The sequence below is a fragment of the Rhinolophus hipposideros genome (assembly GCF_964194185.1).
Source record: "Rhinolophus hipposideros genome assembly, chromosome: 26".
Lineage (NCBI taxonomy): Eukaryota > Metazoa > Chordata > Mammalia > Chiroptera > Rhinolophidae > Rhinolophus > Rhinolophus hipposideros.
In genome coordinates this window covers 6,079,071-6,095,394 of record NC_138072.1, presented here as the reverse complement: position 1 = coordinate 6,095,394, position 16,324 = coordinate 6,079,071, and the positions used below count along the sequence as shown (strand labels likewise).

Genomic DNA, 16,324 nt, shown 5'->3' with positions numbered 1-16,324 from the left:
ATATTACATTTTTGGTATGATTTCTTTTTAACTCGTTCTATACATTTTGTTCCTTCAATTATTTGAAATCGTAAGATATATAAATTTTCCAACTAATTATTTTGCTTCAAATTAGATTTAAATATTCTATTTAATGTCTGCATAATATCCTAGTGTACATAACAAGCTCTTTGGCTAATATTTTTCATTTATCTTTTTTCACTGTTATATTGGAGCCATGATCATCCTTACGTATTGTTTTAATTATAATTATATATTATCACAAAGACATTGCTACATAAATTTACTCACAACGTTAATGTACTTAGTAATTGACATAGAAGTTTTATATTATGTTTTACAGTATTGTTAATCTGAAATGCTAATTCATAAAGATTGATATTTTAGAAAGTATGTTAAGTAATAAAAACAGAGAGATCAGAAATGATATGCTGTAAATGAAAAGAAATAATTTCTTTTCAGCATAGTTAGGCAATCAGAGATGATGACAATAGACTGTTTACTGCTGCAGAAAGATAGTGTATCTGTGTAACTTAAATGGGCTACTTCCTAGAACTAGATGAGAAAAGCTGCTTAAATATGTGTGTCACCTAAGACAGGGGAGATGATGTTTAGAAACTTTTTAATCTTCCTATTTCATGAAAAGAAAAGCTCCCAGGCACTGTCAAACTTATTCTCATAAAACATGCATTTACTCAACCCCTCCAAGGGTGTCAAATATATGGTGACGGAATGAAAACTGACTCAGGGTGCTGAATACAAAATTCAATGTGTAGGTGATATACTACAGAATTGTAAACTTGAAACCTCTATAATTTTACTAGCCATTATCACACCAATTAAAAAAAAAAAAGGCATGCATTCAAGGCCTACTTCACAATACAATGACTTCTGAGCTTTAACTTACCGAAGACTCTTCCATACCTACCAAGGAATTTCTACTTTTTCAAAATGTCAGAAAACACCACATGTGACGACTACTTGAAAAAATCAGTGACACTCAAAAGAGGCTATTTGTGAAAGAAGCTTCCATACAAACTGAGTCCTGTTGGAATTTCACATGAGATGGAAAACAGACTTTCTGGAGTCGCTTTAGACCTTTTCACTCTATTGCCCTTTGGTTTTCTCCATCATAATTGTTCTGGTTGCTCCTAGTACTATTTCCTTCATTTCCTCACACTGGTTATTGCCCCTTCGAACCCTGCAATGAGTCAGCTTAATATGGTAGCTCATCTAGGAAATCATTTTTATCAAAACTCAAATTAATATTTTAGAGCCTTATTAGCACGATGGCATTGGAGCTGCCAAAGAAACTGCCTTAATGAGACTGATGCTGAATGAGTCATGGGTGGCAAAGGATGGTTTCTAAACTAATTTGTTTCCTATAATCCAATGACATAAAAAGGACATATTTCTTTGATGATATCAACAGTGCTGAATAAAAACAAATACAAATGTTGTTAATATATAATTGCAAATGGAAACATACCCATCAAAACAACAGCCTAGAAAATTATTTTTCTGTAAATATAACCAGAACTGAAAAATCAAACTCGTACTTGTAAATAAGTGATCAGTTTAAAAAAGATATAAATTCTTTAGTAAAATTTTGTTCAGGAGAAGTGAGATGGTTATATTATTCGACACTACGTTGATCCTCATTACATTATCTACCTTGGTAATGCTACATCTGGTTTAAAATAAAAAAGCTTCCGACATTGTAATTTAGTTAAATGTGTATGCAGACCATCTTAAACAATAAACTTAAAGTGATTCCAAAAAGCTAAATCAAGTATGTAAACAGGAAAACCTCAAAATAAGTACAATTACCCCAGGAACCAAGGTGTGCATACAAAGTAACTGACATTTTGGGGGGCTTGGATGCCAGGTACTTATTAGTTATCATTGTGTGTTAATTCCTTAACAGATTGCTATACAGGACCCATATTTTTGATGGGGCAAGACAATAAAGTTTTGTTTCTTAGGAAAAATAATTTTCCTATTAAATCATTTATTTTACCAAAATAGACTTTTCACCTCTGAAGATGCAAATTTTCAACAGGAGAAAGACTCTAGAGCTTATTAGCAATGTTATTATGAGCAAAGCAAGGAATGAGTTGAGAGAGAGAGAGAGACCGAGAGAGAAAGAGAGAGAACTATAAAAAGGAATACAGAAGATTCGAGAGTTCAGTTCAGTTTGTGACTCTAGGTGAATCATTTATTCAGTAGGTAAAATTTTCATCATCTGTAAATGAAAGTCTTTGTGTGGGGACAGAGTCCCAGAGAGCAGTTTCCAGGCTCTCGGCCTCACATAGAAAGGTGCTGGCTCAGGTAGTAGATGGCCATCAGCTGTGATTGGATGGCCATCAGCTGTGGCTAGTTGGCCATCAGCTTTAACCAGTGAGACTTGGCCACTAATATAACTGCTGTGGGGACAAAGCCCCAAAAAACAGTTTCCAGGCTCTCAGCCTCACATAGAAAGGTGCTGGCTAGGGTAGTAAATGGCCATCAACTGTGATCATATGGCCAGCAGCTGTGGCTAGTTGGCCGTCAGCTGTAACCCGTAAGCCATTGGCCACTAATATAACAGCTGTGGCTACGCTACCAAAAAAGAATGGGGCTAGCAAGAGCGGATTGCAGAGAGGAGGATGCCGCCGGTGAGAATATATTGGTTTGACTCCCCTACCTATGGCTCCGTGGGTGTTCCTTTTTGGACTCACCATGTCCTTCGTTCTTATGTGGGGAGCAGGACCAGAGACCCCGCCGGACGCCCTGCATGACAAATGGCGCAGCGAGCAGGGTCCCCCGCACGACACTGCCATGGCTTCCCTAGCAGAAAATGGGGGCTACCAAGAAGATGGTGGCACAGCTAGCAAGCGCAGATTGCAGTTAGTACAGCAGATTGCAGCTAGTGAGGGAAGTTGGTCAGTTGGCAGAAAAGTGGACAGCAGGTTGCATGTTGTGTGAATCCAGCCTCCAGTGAGACTATAGTGGTGTGACTCCCCAACCTATGGCTCTGTGGGTGTTCCTTTTTGGCCTCACCATATCCTGTGTTTTTGTGTGGGGAGTGGGAGCTCAGACCCCACCTGATACCCCGCACGACAAATGGCACAGCGAGCTGTGTTTCTCACATGACACTTTGTCATTCAAATATCCAATGATGATGGACTAAAATATGGAAGGTGTGGTGGGGATTAAAGAACTGGAAGTAGGCTGAGGGGCAGTGCCCTCATCTGAAATCCACCTCATTTATTCACTCGGCTATGCTGGGGCTTACATAAAACAACCTAAAAGTTAGGGTATTCAATACTGTAACCCACTATATAAACACAAGTTATTAGCAGAACGATTAGTCACCTTTGTGTTTAAAGACATATGTTTGTTGCTTAAAATTATGTTGAAACTAGTCTTTCAGTGTTATTTAGCCATCCAGGATTGGTGTAGCCCCTGAGAAAGTCAGAAAGTTTAAATTAGAAATGAGGAAACCAAACCAGGTGGGGATGAATGAAACAATTGGAGCTCAAGTACTAACTGACAATTGTTAATTATAAAATCCTGAGCAAAGGACCTTCCCTTTCTATACCTCCCTATGTTCACCTTTAAAGTGAAGATAATAAGATCTCATTTGCAGAGGCACTGAAATTCATGTGAGATACTGTACGTGAAAACATCCAGCACAGGTCTTATGGATGGATGTTTCTTAAGCTTTATCGAATTCTCAAATTCTCTTTCACCCCACCATCTTATCCATTTGTCATAGAGGACTGTTAAATCTAGTTCGTAAATATCTCTCTATTTTCACCTTTCTTTTCATTCCCACTGCCAAAAGTTTACTTTGAGCCTTCATTATCTATTTTATGAACTGCTAAAATGAAGTCCTAACATTTTTGCCTTCAGACTTTTCATCTCAGAATATATTCTCAACTCTGCCTCAAAGTACTTTTCTGAACTTCATATATGATCATTCCACTCCTCTGCCTAAAATTTTTAGATATTGCAGGAAAACATGCAACACTAGTCCTCCAGCTTCATACTTTTGTTTCCTCTTCAAACAAAGTTCTACATAACTCATCTATCAGTCAAATTCATCGTTAGTTGTGCTAAGGTTTTCCACGTTTGGCCTCAGGGCGTTTTTCCAAATCCATTATCACTACCTTCGTTTCTAGAAATTTCACCGAACCCACCGTTCATGAGCACACTCTGCCACTCTGCTCTTTCATATAAACATATCCCTGCAGCCTCCATTCTCCAGGTGAAAATCTCCTACTCTGCTCTCTGAGCTCAATCCTTTGTTTCTATCAAGAATATGCCCCCAGTGTGGATTTTTTGCTAACACTCCAAGGAAAATCATATGCACTTAAAAAAAAATGGAATATGCTGCTGTGGTGCTTAGATTATATTGCAATTTTGGATTTTCCTGTTTTTTTTTTTTTCTTTCCTAGGGGATCTATGAGCTTTGCAGAATAACAGCACTTGTGAGAGATGTACTTTTTTACACCACAATCCCTCCCTGTGCCAGTTTCTGAACTACAGTACCACACTTATGAAATATTTTTTAAAGAATAAATTCATTGTATGAACATTTTTTATTGCATATGATTTCTTGTTATAACTTAGATTATTCCTTTTTTTTTTTAATTAGGAATTTGAGGGCCGTACAGGGAGAGCATGAGTCATTTCAAGTCTGACTGAGGAATAAGGTATTGATTTTATGAGTTGAGGAAAGACCATATTGGAAAATCCAGGAAAGCAGACAAGGGTGTTTGATACCTTCACTAAACAAAAAATAAAAACCAAAACATCTATAAACCTCTCTTAAAACCCCTTGCCCTCCGGCTACCAGTTCAGAGTTCTGCTTCCTTGATACCTTCCCATTCACCACTCAACCACTGTGGTTGGACTTTTGCCTTAAACTTATAATTTTAGGGCAATAATACCCATGTTAGTAAACCCAAGACAGTTCTTTCCTCACTGTTCACAATGAGTACTTTCACTCTCTTAATTCTCTTTCCTTGCCTTCTGTGACATCAGACTCTCCTGTATTTCTTTTTATCTTTCTAACCAACATTTACTAATTATTCGCTGACTTCTCTATATGTTAGGCTGAATAAGGGGTCAAACATGGTTCATTGATTTTTTGTTGTTGTTGTTTATGTTTTAATTCTTCTTAAGTGATTATCGTCTCACATCTTTACGTGTCGCCTTTAAGTAGATAATTGACAAATTAATATCTTTTGCTATGACTTCTCATCTAATGCACACTCTAGAATATTCTACTTGGCTAGTACTTAGATATCTCAAAAGACAGCAGTTCCAAAACTTGAATTTTTGGTTTTCTATCATCTAACTTCATCCTCCACACCTGAGCAGTGACTTCACTACTGTCCATTTGTCTAAAGTGAAACGTTATTTATATTTTTCCTTGACCTCATCTCGCCTCCCTCAAAACTAAATAATGTGGATTCTGAATTGTGTGTTTGTTCTATCTTAACAGTTAATAATGGCATTTACCACTCCAAGAGAGTTCTAATTTGATCCCAGAATTCCAATCTGTACTCCTTTCCATGGCAGCCAGAGTGATATTCTGAAATAAGCACCACTTAAATGTCTCCCTACTGCTTAAACATCTTCAGAGAAGCTCCATTTAATAAGAATAAAAACAAGGTCTTCAGTGACCTTACACTTTCTAAACTCTCCAGTCTCGACTGATGTCCATTTCCCCACCCGTAGTCACCCTTGAACTTCGCCCTGTTTCAGGGCCTTGGCGCAAGTCTTCCTTCTGTATATTTTCACCAAAGCTAGACCCCAGCCATCTTTCAGATTTGCATTGAAGTGTACAAACTCAAAGAAACTTTCATTGCTCAGCTTACTTAAATCAGCTCTCTCTCCTTATTCTGTAACTCAGCATTTTTTATCTTCGTCATTTTTTAAATACTCCCCTTTTTTTCTGCTCATTTTTTAGGATGTAGTCAACATGAACATATAGAAATAGAACCCACAGTAAGTAGAGAGTACATAAATATAATATGCATTCATATTGCATGATTATTGCCGAAAAGATTAAACTGAAAGATACTTTTGGAAAAGCATTTAGATTACATGTGTAGTACAGATTCACTTTGCACAAGTAAAGCTATACTTATTTTTAAATTGAAACATGACATTACTCTAATCAAGAAGGAAAGATGCTAAACAAAACTGCAATTTCAGGTGAAGTTCTAGATTCAACCTTATCCCTCAAGAAACACTGCAGGATAAATTACGACCCCCCAGTTTATATTTTCTGGATGAAAAAAAAAAAAAAGCTGGATTTTATAACCCCAAACCCGTCAGTAATTAGCTAAAGCAACTCTGGGGGGATAAAGATGGGTAAAAAAAAACAAAAACAAAAACAAAACAACACAAAAAACTTCCTAAGCAATCCTGGCTTTTTATACACAGGCAATTCCAGACCTCAAGGCAATTTATGGGGAGACATTTATCAAGGGCTTAGCTGCACAGCACACAGATGCTGGTGGAGAAGCTCTGACCTAGGAGGGAGGTCCAAGGGGCTGGGGGCAGGGGAAGATGCCCCTGATTATGTCCACTAGACAAAGGGTCTATTAAAACAGTAAATGCTTATTGGTTTCCATAGCGACCTCAATGCTCAGTATAGGATGCAGTTGAATATGTGGTACAAGTGATGGAGAAGTGAATCGGAAGAGTAAAAATACTTAAACTGCACAAAGTGAAGTTCAAGTCCCCTCCGTAATTCAGATGCATATCACTTACATACCTAAAGTCTAAATTCTGTCAATGAAATGCCTGGATACTGAGCGATACAGATTGATTGAAATTACTACCGAAACGCAGCTTTAGACACAGCCACGTGGAGAGGATCTCAGCCATGTCTACCGGGAGTATTTAGAGCGTTGCTCCAAAGCTCGCGACTGAAATTGCCTGGGACATTTTCTGTCGTTGCTTTCAGAGATCCTTCTAGTCATTGAAACTGTGGGGCTTGCCTGCATTTTTAATAGAAATATCAATCTTTTAAGAAAAAAAGAAACATTTTTAGGAACTTCCTGCTAAATCTCCTCATTGTGGCTTTGCTGAATGTTGCAACATTAGAGCAATTTGAAGTACCAGCCCATGACTTTCAGTACTAGCAGAAGAACCCAGACTAGATTGTTCTCACAAAATCATGAAGTCAGTCATGTGTACAACACATAATTGATAAGGGCTGACTCTACGTAAGGCAATGTACTTGGTCATGGAAACACAAAGATTGGTAAGACATGTATTCTGCCCTCATGAAGTTCACAGGTCTTGGGATGATCGTTGTGGGATTGTTGTGGGTTCCTCCTGCAATTTAGCACAGAGCTGAGGTATGAAATCAACTGCCTGGCTTTATAGATGGCCACATGCTGAGTTACTTACAAAGAGTTTCCCTGAAATTCTCTACAAAACATATTCAAGTGGCCTCCTAATGCTGGTTTTCTGCTAAGGCAAATTATGTCACGTTCAGGCAAGAGTAAGTCATTTTAATGAAAACATTATAAAAGAGGTTCTTTTTACACTGGGAACCATAATTTTTAACACAATTTTTAATGTGCCCAACCTGTGTAGCATTTTTCTGTAATAATAATGAAGAAATTTTTCTACCAAGGAGTCTATAATACAATGAAGACATGTAAAAACGCATGATATAAGAATGACTGATGAGATACTACAAATTGGGGGGGGGGGAGTTATTTACTATAAAATTCATTTTAATCCATGTAGCTTGGGACCACCATACAAAACAAATTAGAAAAGACAGAGGTAAATGTGAAGAAAAAAAAATAGTGATAATTTAATCACCAGAGATAAATTTACACCATGGTTAAGGTTTTTTAGCCTTCTCTCCACTTGCATAATTTTTTCCATAAAAATGGGATTATATTATGATCATAGTTTTTGAATGCAATTTTTAGTATAATGCAAACAGTACTCATAATGTTTACATGCAGTTCTGCATTATCATTTCAAAGGCAGCTCACTGTAACATTTCAGGAGAAAATAGTCATCTTTAAAATCAATTGGTAGTTCTGAGTTCGGAAGGTATTTGTGTATTTAGTTTATACAATATATTGCCAAAATTCACCTCTGAAAGTTCATCAAAATTGATAATCCTCTCACTACTAGTGAGTGGCTATTTTCTCAGATACTTCCAGTTCCATGTTTCATTAACATTTTCATCTTAGCTTTATGCGTATTAGGCATATATGTGTAAACTACCTATAACTGTTGTTCAGGCATCTTCTTGTTTCAAATTGATGTTTAAGAGACGTTAATCACTAAGACTGTTAAGACTGAAATATGTGTTGTAGACAATGTGTTAGTTAACATCATTCGTGTTGCATTTACATTTTAATTTTCATACGTAGTTGAAATGATCAATTTTATATTTTCTTAGTTTATGCTTCCAGTGTTATTCTTAGACCATCATGTACTAGCTCAAGATTATAAATGTTAACCTACATTTTTAACAAAATGTTTGATTTTATGGTTTATAGTTTCTGATATTTTTCTTTCCAGTACCTTAATCACTTGTATCAACCTTTTTTCACAAAAAACATCCACTCTTTCTACAGAAATGAAATAACTTCTTGTATCAGCATCATTCTGCTTTCAAGATTGTACCTTCATGATCTGTGTTACAAATAGTGGATCCTAAATGAAATCCTAAGACATCGGCGGTTCGATATGATAAAACACTAGGTCTTATTTATATCACCAGCAGATTTCACTCCAGCGGAAGCCACCATCTTGAAAGCAATGAAACCTGGTACAAAGTACCTCTGAGACTATCGTATGTTTTAGCAGAGGAAGAGAGAGATACAGAAAGCAAGATGGCTCTATTCAACAGAGCGAGTCATACTGTACCAATCTAAACCTGAAGTTCTGAAATACAGACAACATTATCCGGTGAGTATTAACTATGCCACATCTCTGTTTTCTTTTCTTTTTTTTTTTTTTTATCCTGTCTCTTGTGATTAGCAGCGGTCCAAAACCAGAGGGTACAGTTTTCTGCAAAGTCTACATATTTTCCTTTCCCAGGGCACAATGTCCTGGGTTACATGACTGTGAGTCTCTCTGGGGTATGCTGCAAAGGTTTACAGCATACTATTTTAGTAATGCCATGCAATCCTTACGTTGGATGCTGGGCCACCTCTATTTTCAGGGTGGTGGGAATGCAGTGGCTCAGAGGGCAGCCTGGTTGAGAGGCGTAGAATCAGCACTTGTGATGACATACTCATTGCAAGTCTGTTTAAAGAGAACTGAAGTTGGTATATAGATGCGGATATTAAGGCTTTAGTAAGCTGTCTATTTAAGTCAGGTCAGTCACACTCCATCTGAGATCAATTAAAAGGTCTTTAAGCTAGGGAGGGCTAACTTCCTCAAACTAGAGAACAGAGCTATTAACACATCCTCTTGCCAGAAAGGCTCAATGGGATTTGTGAGCTCAAGAAATCCACTAAAGATCACACTCCTATTATCGGATTCCTTTCCCAGTCAGTCCTCTAATTTTTATATAAGTGATTTGATAATAATGAGAATTCAACTGATATTATAATCTGCATATAATTGACATATATAATATAATCTGCAGGATCAAAATGTGCATCTCATGTTTTGTTATGTCAGGTTTATAAAGATAATAATAGATAAAAACTCATCTCAAATTTCCATCACTAAATGTATAATCCTAGAACCACTCATGGTAAGAAAATACTGCAAAATCAGAGTTTAGAGGGGAAGAGCCAGCACTCCAGGCATTTCTATCAGTAAGGAATATAGCAGAGGGAATGAAGTGCTTGCTAAATAGCTGGAGGGGCTGGAGGAAGAGAAGATGGATCTGGCTGGTGGCAGGTCTTTAAGTCGTCAATGCAATCTGCATGCAAGAGACCAGGAAGTTGCTGCTGACTCCCAGAATTCAGAAAGGTGCACAACACATCTGCTGCAGTCACAGGTGCTGTGCACCCCACTGGTGGCTGCCAGAGGTACGTGGGATGTGGACAGTCGCTGCCAATACCCACGTTTGCCAAAAGCCCATGCTTTTGCTGCTGCCACTGCCAGAGGCAAAAACGCATCTTGCTTCAGCTTTCCAACCTCATGTAAGAACATCTCACTAGCAGACTGTAAATAACATCCCAAACCCCAGAGGTAACAGAATGGAATAAATCCAGATTACAAGTAAGCACCAACCAGCTAAATGTCAACATCCTTTAGAGAAGTTAAAGGTTTGCAGGATTTGTTTGTATGCTATGGATTTAGTACCTCGGCCATTGGTGTCACCAGCGAGAACAATTTCAGTAGATGGATGAGCAGGGAGAAAAAGGTTCAAGAGTGAGCTGAAGGTTTTAGAGAAAATATTTAATAGTTCTAACGGGACATGCTATTGAGTACAGGTTTTTTTGGGGGTGCCCACTTTGTTCAAACCTTTCCCTTTCCTTTTCCTACTTTCCTTTCCCTTCTCCATTGTATGAGATTGGAAAGACATTTGAAAATACTTATTATGAGGTGTAATAGTGAGCTATTGGGGGGAAAAGAGAAGTTCAAGACACTCTGGAATAAGGGATAATTGATAGAGTGATGTCTCTGAGGAATTTAGTAGGTAAAGATTTAACAGTGACGTTAGAAAGAACTTGCTATTTTCCTAGTAGTGCAACTAATCTGTCTTGAGCTCTGCTAGTAGGAAGAGTTCTGGGCCCCTGTGACTTTCAGTGATACAGAACTATTTTTGGTTCAAATTCCTTCTAAAAAACAAAACAAAACCCTTTATGATTGTGTAGAATTCAGTATGTTATTTGAAGTCCTGTGTTTAATTACTAATCATTCCACTTGTTTCCATGGCTGTCTACTGATGATGGTCATTTCAAATGTTTTTATTATTCTCCTAGTTTGTGCCCACTATTTTGCAGGTAAGAATAATATGCTAATTCTAGGCAACTGCTATATAAAGACTATAATTTAATAAACATAATATTTTATTTCAATCAATACCTAGATTCTAATCTCCTTAATATAGATTTTTCTTGTAGATTCCATGTACCTTCTAAATACTGACAAATCACAGAATTTAGTTTTATTTTAGAATTATATTTCAGAGAATATCTGAAACCAGTCTTTCTCCTTGCCTTACAGAAGAAAACCAGTAGGTAAACTGTAATAGCTACCAGCAAATAGTTTATTTTCTAATATAGTTTTATGAACTGTATACTATTATTTCTAAATTGGGCTTTTTCTATGTCATGGTGCTCAGAAATGGTTATGTAGCTGTAATTTCTTAATAAAATAATAATTTGGAGTTGTGAAAAGCCAGCAGGGCTGGCACCAGGGATTTTTTGACTGTATCTATAATGAGCTTTATACACCAAGCATATCACTTTGTTTTTCTGGAATTCAGTTTCCCACTCTTTAAATTATCATCATATCTACTTGATCTCCCATAAAGGTAGGTTATTGGTACGGACCGTAAAATTAATTTGTGAACCACGTCCCTGTAGACAAAACACATTAGAAAATGAACCTGCCATCCGTCACGGTCTGGGTTATTGGAAAGATAGAAACAGAGATATTATGAGGTGACACCAAGAGACTGACACTGCTGTCCCTCTCTGGATGAGAACGTCGCCTTGTTTTGACCCTCGTTTCAGAAACAAGGAAGCCTCATGTTAGTAAACCCTTACATGAAAGTAACATACATGGTGAGCGTCCTTTGTTCCCATACAATGTTCTGAGCACTGATGACAAGAGTGATGTTGTTTTTTCAACTCTGGCAAGTTCTCTGTGGAGTTCAGCTGCGGCTGTGCCCAAAGTAGGGGAACATGGCTCCCAGGGAGAAGCAGCTTCAGTTATTAGCATATCTTCCCCGTGTCGTCACCACACTACTTTGATTTATTTTTTAATCCTTGGCTAAATAAACTGGCTATAGCTGTGTTTGTGTTCTTCCTGCCAAAGCAGAACTTACTGAAATGGTGCAGTCAGAAGTGATACAATAGTGGCACAATAGAAATAAACTTTGAAAAAATTAAAAGAGGATTAAACGTATTCGAGACAAACCACAGACGTTGAGGGCTAAATGATATTCAAGAAGAATCAAGACATCAATTCTTTAGTATGTTATCATGCCATTAATTATTTTTTAAACACTCACTTGGGTGCATTATAGTTTGGTCAAGTACTTATGGTCCCAATAATGAAAAAAAACAATGTTGTAAAGGAAAACATTTTTAACTGAGTTTTTGTTCCAATTACACAAGTCCCATGATATAGTCAGGGAAGGCAAGGAGGTGTTCATTTTAGACAGTTTTCTGATCATCGGAAACCTCTCTGTTTCTCACCGGTTGATAGAGCACTTTGGGAAACGTGATCTGGAATGTCCCTTTTGGGTGTATATCTTGAGAATTCATGATGTAAAGATGGGACAGTGGCTTGGCTTTGCTCATTTCTACTGAGAAGATTTCAGGATTCAGTCTTGGCCTTGGGATGGAATGAATTACCCCCTGGTTGGAGACTGGCCTTTTCCAATTCTCAGCCTTGTTCTTGTGAAATCCCAAAGATTTCAGGGACACAGAAAAATCAGCATGTCCTACTGGTATCTCAAACTCAAAGTCACTGTAGAAAATTTAGGAAGTGACAGGATGTTATGTGACAACTAGAAAGCATGGGTCCACTTAGTGAAGTCATGAAAGTGCTCTCTGTCTGTGAGTGGGCAGACCCTACAGTAGGCGGGTCAGGACACGAATAAATTTGAAGCAGAATTTTCAGTGCCGCTTTCCAGCACATTCTAGGAGAGTCAAGATTTTTGTGACATATCTGAGGAAATAGGAACTTCTGAATTCAAAACAGTGTCAAACTGAAAACAGTGTTACAAACGCTTGTCACAGGCGATTGTGCAAGCTAATTTGGTAACAGTTTAAACATGTCCATTATTCTACCACACCGATGGTTCAGTTCTGATTAGGATGGAAAACCATTCCTATGTGAATGAATGCACAGAACATTTGAAAGTACTATTTCCTAACTCTTCCTTTACTTCTGCAAGAATGCTGAGTATTATTTTGGGATGTTGCTGTCCCCTACGGGCATCAAGATGTACTTTATGTGCTATGTGTTGTTGTTTCTTCCTATGATAAATTATAGAATTACATTATTGAATTCACTAGCAAATTTATTTGGATATAGATTACAAAATGCATCTTTATGTTGAAAATTGACATTAAATCACTATAGTTTTTGGCAATGATGTGCATTACTATTGCTATGAACTTACGAAATGAGAGTAATTCAAGGTACTTTACGTATATTAACTGATATAAGAGTTTTATGCAATTCTGGTCCTTTTTAATAGATGCCTAAATGCAAGAAAAAAATATCAAGGCAATTTTAAAACTACGACGAGATTGATTTTTGGTCAGGGAATAAAACTGTTCTAGAATTTTTAATAGTAATTTCCTCAGACTGAATATTGGAAAGCATTTTTCTTGCTTTTGTCCAAATATTTTTCTTGAGTTTTCAGAGCACATTGCTATTTTAAATCTATTTTTATATTTGCCATTAATTTACAACTACTTGAAAAATCTGACAACACTTACTTGTAGACAAATTAGTATTTACAGGAATACATGTTCCATGGGTATGAAATGCATGAGTTTAAATCAAATCTTTGATCCTGGATACATTAAACTTTCTAGCTCAATTTTTCTCCTCCATAAATTTGGGATAATCATACCCACTTCCTGGTATTTTGGTGAAGATTAAATTAATTCCTATGGAAGTTTTTAGCACAGTTCTTCACATATTGGAAAACTCAAAGAAATGTTACTACTCGTAAAATCAGTAAGATTCTATGACATGATATTTATTTGTTAATTTATTTGATATTTATTCTATGATATTTGTTAAAGAATAAACAAAATAAAATTATACTGAATTTTAAGCTATTTTACAATGTAATTTATAGGATAATCAGTGAAGTTGAATTATATTTGTTGAACATTATATTTAATGATAAATTCAACTTTATTACTCATGTCTTAATTTCTCATGAGGGACATATGTCAGCATGATCATTTTTTTAAAGAGATTGAATGATTAGACCTGGTTAATTTCTGTCCCTGAATCCACATACCTGTGTCTGTGTGTGTGTGTGTGTGTATGTGTGTCTGTGTGTGTGCGTGTGTGTGAAAATTTTGCCTTTACCTTAAAATTTCCCCCAGCTTTATTGAGATATAACTGACATATGACATTGTATAAGTTTAAGATGTATGACCTGCTGATTTGATACACTTATATATTTCAAAACGATGACCACCATGCCATTACCTAATGCCTGCATCGTACCACATAACTACCATTTCTTGTTTGGGGTGAGAACGTTTCAGAGCTACTTGCTTCACCAATTCCAAGTAACCAATATGGCATCGTTAACTATAATCACCATGCGGTGTAAGAGGTCTCCAGAACTTGTCTTACAGCTGGAAATTTGTACCCTTGGCCAACATCTCCCCAATCCCACACCCCTCAGCCCCTGGCAACCACCATTCTAACCCTACCTCGACGAGTTCAGCTACTGCCCACATCCACACCTTTCCTGTTGCCTCATAATGGACACATGTTTACCACCCCCTAGACATATGACTTGGTCATGTGGCTTGCTTTGGAGATGGCATGTGGGTGAAAGGGGAGCAGGCCTTAAGTCTTATGTGTTTCAGCTTGCCACAAAAATACAAACATGGCCTCAGCAGGCTGCCTCTGCAAGGAGGAAAGAGAACTGCAAAGAAGCACGGCCCGAGATGCCCCATTAACCACGCTGAGCCCCACCTGACACACAGATACCTCAAAAGAATTTATTTTTTTAATCCACTAAGTTTTGAGGTAGTTCCTTACTTGGTATTGATCACAAAATGTTTTTTAAAGCTTCTGTTCACAGCACAAGAATACCTTTTGTTTTTATACCTTCCGATTTCTGGCAAAATTAAAAACGCAAAATAAATCACAAAAAAATGACGTGTCAAATAATCTACCCAAACAGATGATTAAAGGTAATGACTTCCATTTTAACATAGATTTATGTATCAGGAATGAATTATGTTTCCTTCCGATCAATGCTTAGCAGATGAGAATTTTCAGATCATCTTTGCATAATAGGTATCTAGACGGAATTAATGGCATATTCTGTGGAAATCTGAGCTGCTTTAAAATATGTTAAAAGCTCAGCAAATCACCTAGAGATGCTGGGAGTGTCAAGTGGATAAGGTAAAGAAGGGTAAGTGTCACCTGCGAAAGTACTGCATGCATTGGAGGTTCACATATAACAACTGTTTCTCCTTCATAAAGAGGGTGAAATCAAATGTGTAATCATGTATAGAAGTGAAAAGAAACCATCCACTTTACCTTATTTTTCATATCTGAGGTGTTGGATTGGATCTGCCCTGGAGCCTGAAGTCCTTCTGATCCTGGAAAAGATAAAGATGTTTTCTTCATGGCTTAAACAATGATGGTAGATACAAAAATGAAGTGTGGAATTTTTCAAAAATGTAGGGGTCATACAGTCATTTTTTTGTATTTATATTCACTCTCTTCCTTTCCTGAATGGCAAAAGGGAAGCATTGAAAGGCCGCTGACAGTTCATAAACTTGAGCTTGAGTGTTTACCTTGTCCAGCCCAAAGGATTAATGAGAGGACCAAATACAATATATGTGACATTTCTTTGAAACTAGTGTCGTTTGATGTAAGTTAAAACATTGAGAAAACCATATCTGTCAGCTGTAGTATAAGCTCTTGAGTAGGCATTACATGGTTATATATTATGGGGGTTAAACTATATATATTTCAGAAAACTAAATATTTTGAAATGATTGCTTGTACAATGGTTTCTTGGTTTTATCATAATAGGATCTAGTTTTATAATATGTTTTTTAAAAATTATCCATTTCATGAATAGATTTTTAATGATGATTGAAATCACAAACAGCCAAGGTTTTCTTAACTAGAATTGTGTGTGTATGTATATGTATATTGTGCATTTGAGTTTAAATTTAGGTAAATCCTATGTGAGTTATAACTTGTAAGCCATCTGATAGTATTAACAGCACTAATAATAACAATATAATAACAATAAACAATTTACATTTTCATAGCAATTTTTTAAAGCACTTCAAGCGTTTATGAGGGGAGATTACTCAGAGCATGCATCATTCTCACATAAATGTATTTCAATGAAGGAAGAAGGTCTCTTCAATTAGACAAGTATCATATTTTTCATCAAAACACCATAGGTATACTATACCTTGAAAAC

General features: G+C 36.8%; 1 protein-coding gene across 1 annotated transcript in view; it reads right to left on the bottom strand.

Annotated features, from left to right (window-relative positions):
* The window catches only part of BRINP3 (BMP/retinoic acid inducible neural specific 3), a 347,922-nt gene extending 332,439 nt beyond the window's left edge, over window positions 1-15,483 (bottom strand). The window contains exon 1 of the mRNA XM_081039064.1: window positions 15,421-15,483. The gene's annotated coding sequence lies outside the window, so the exon portion shown is untranslated. The remainder of the gene's footprint in view (window positions 1-15,420) is intronic.
* Between the last annotated feature and the right edge of the window lie 841 nt (window positions 15,484-16,324).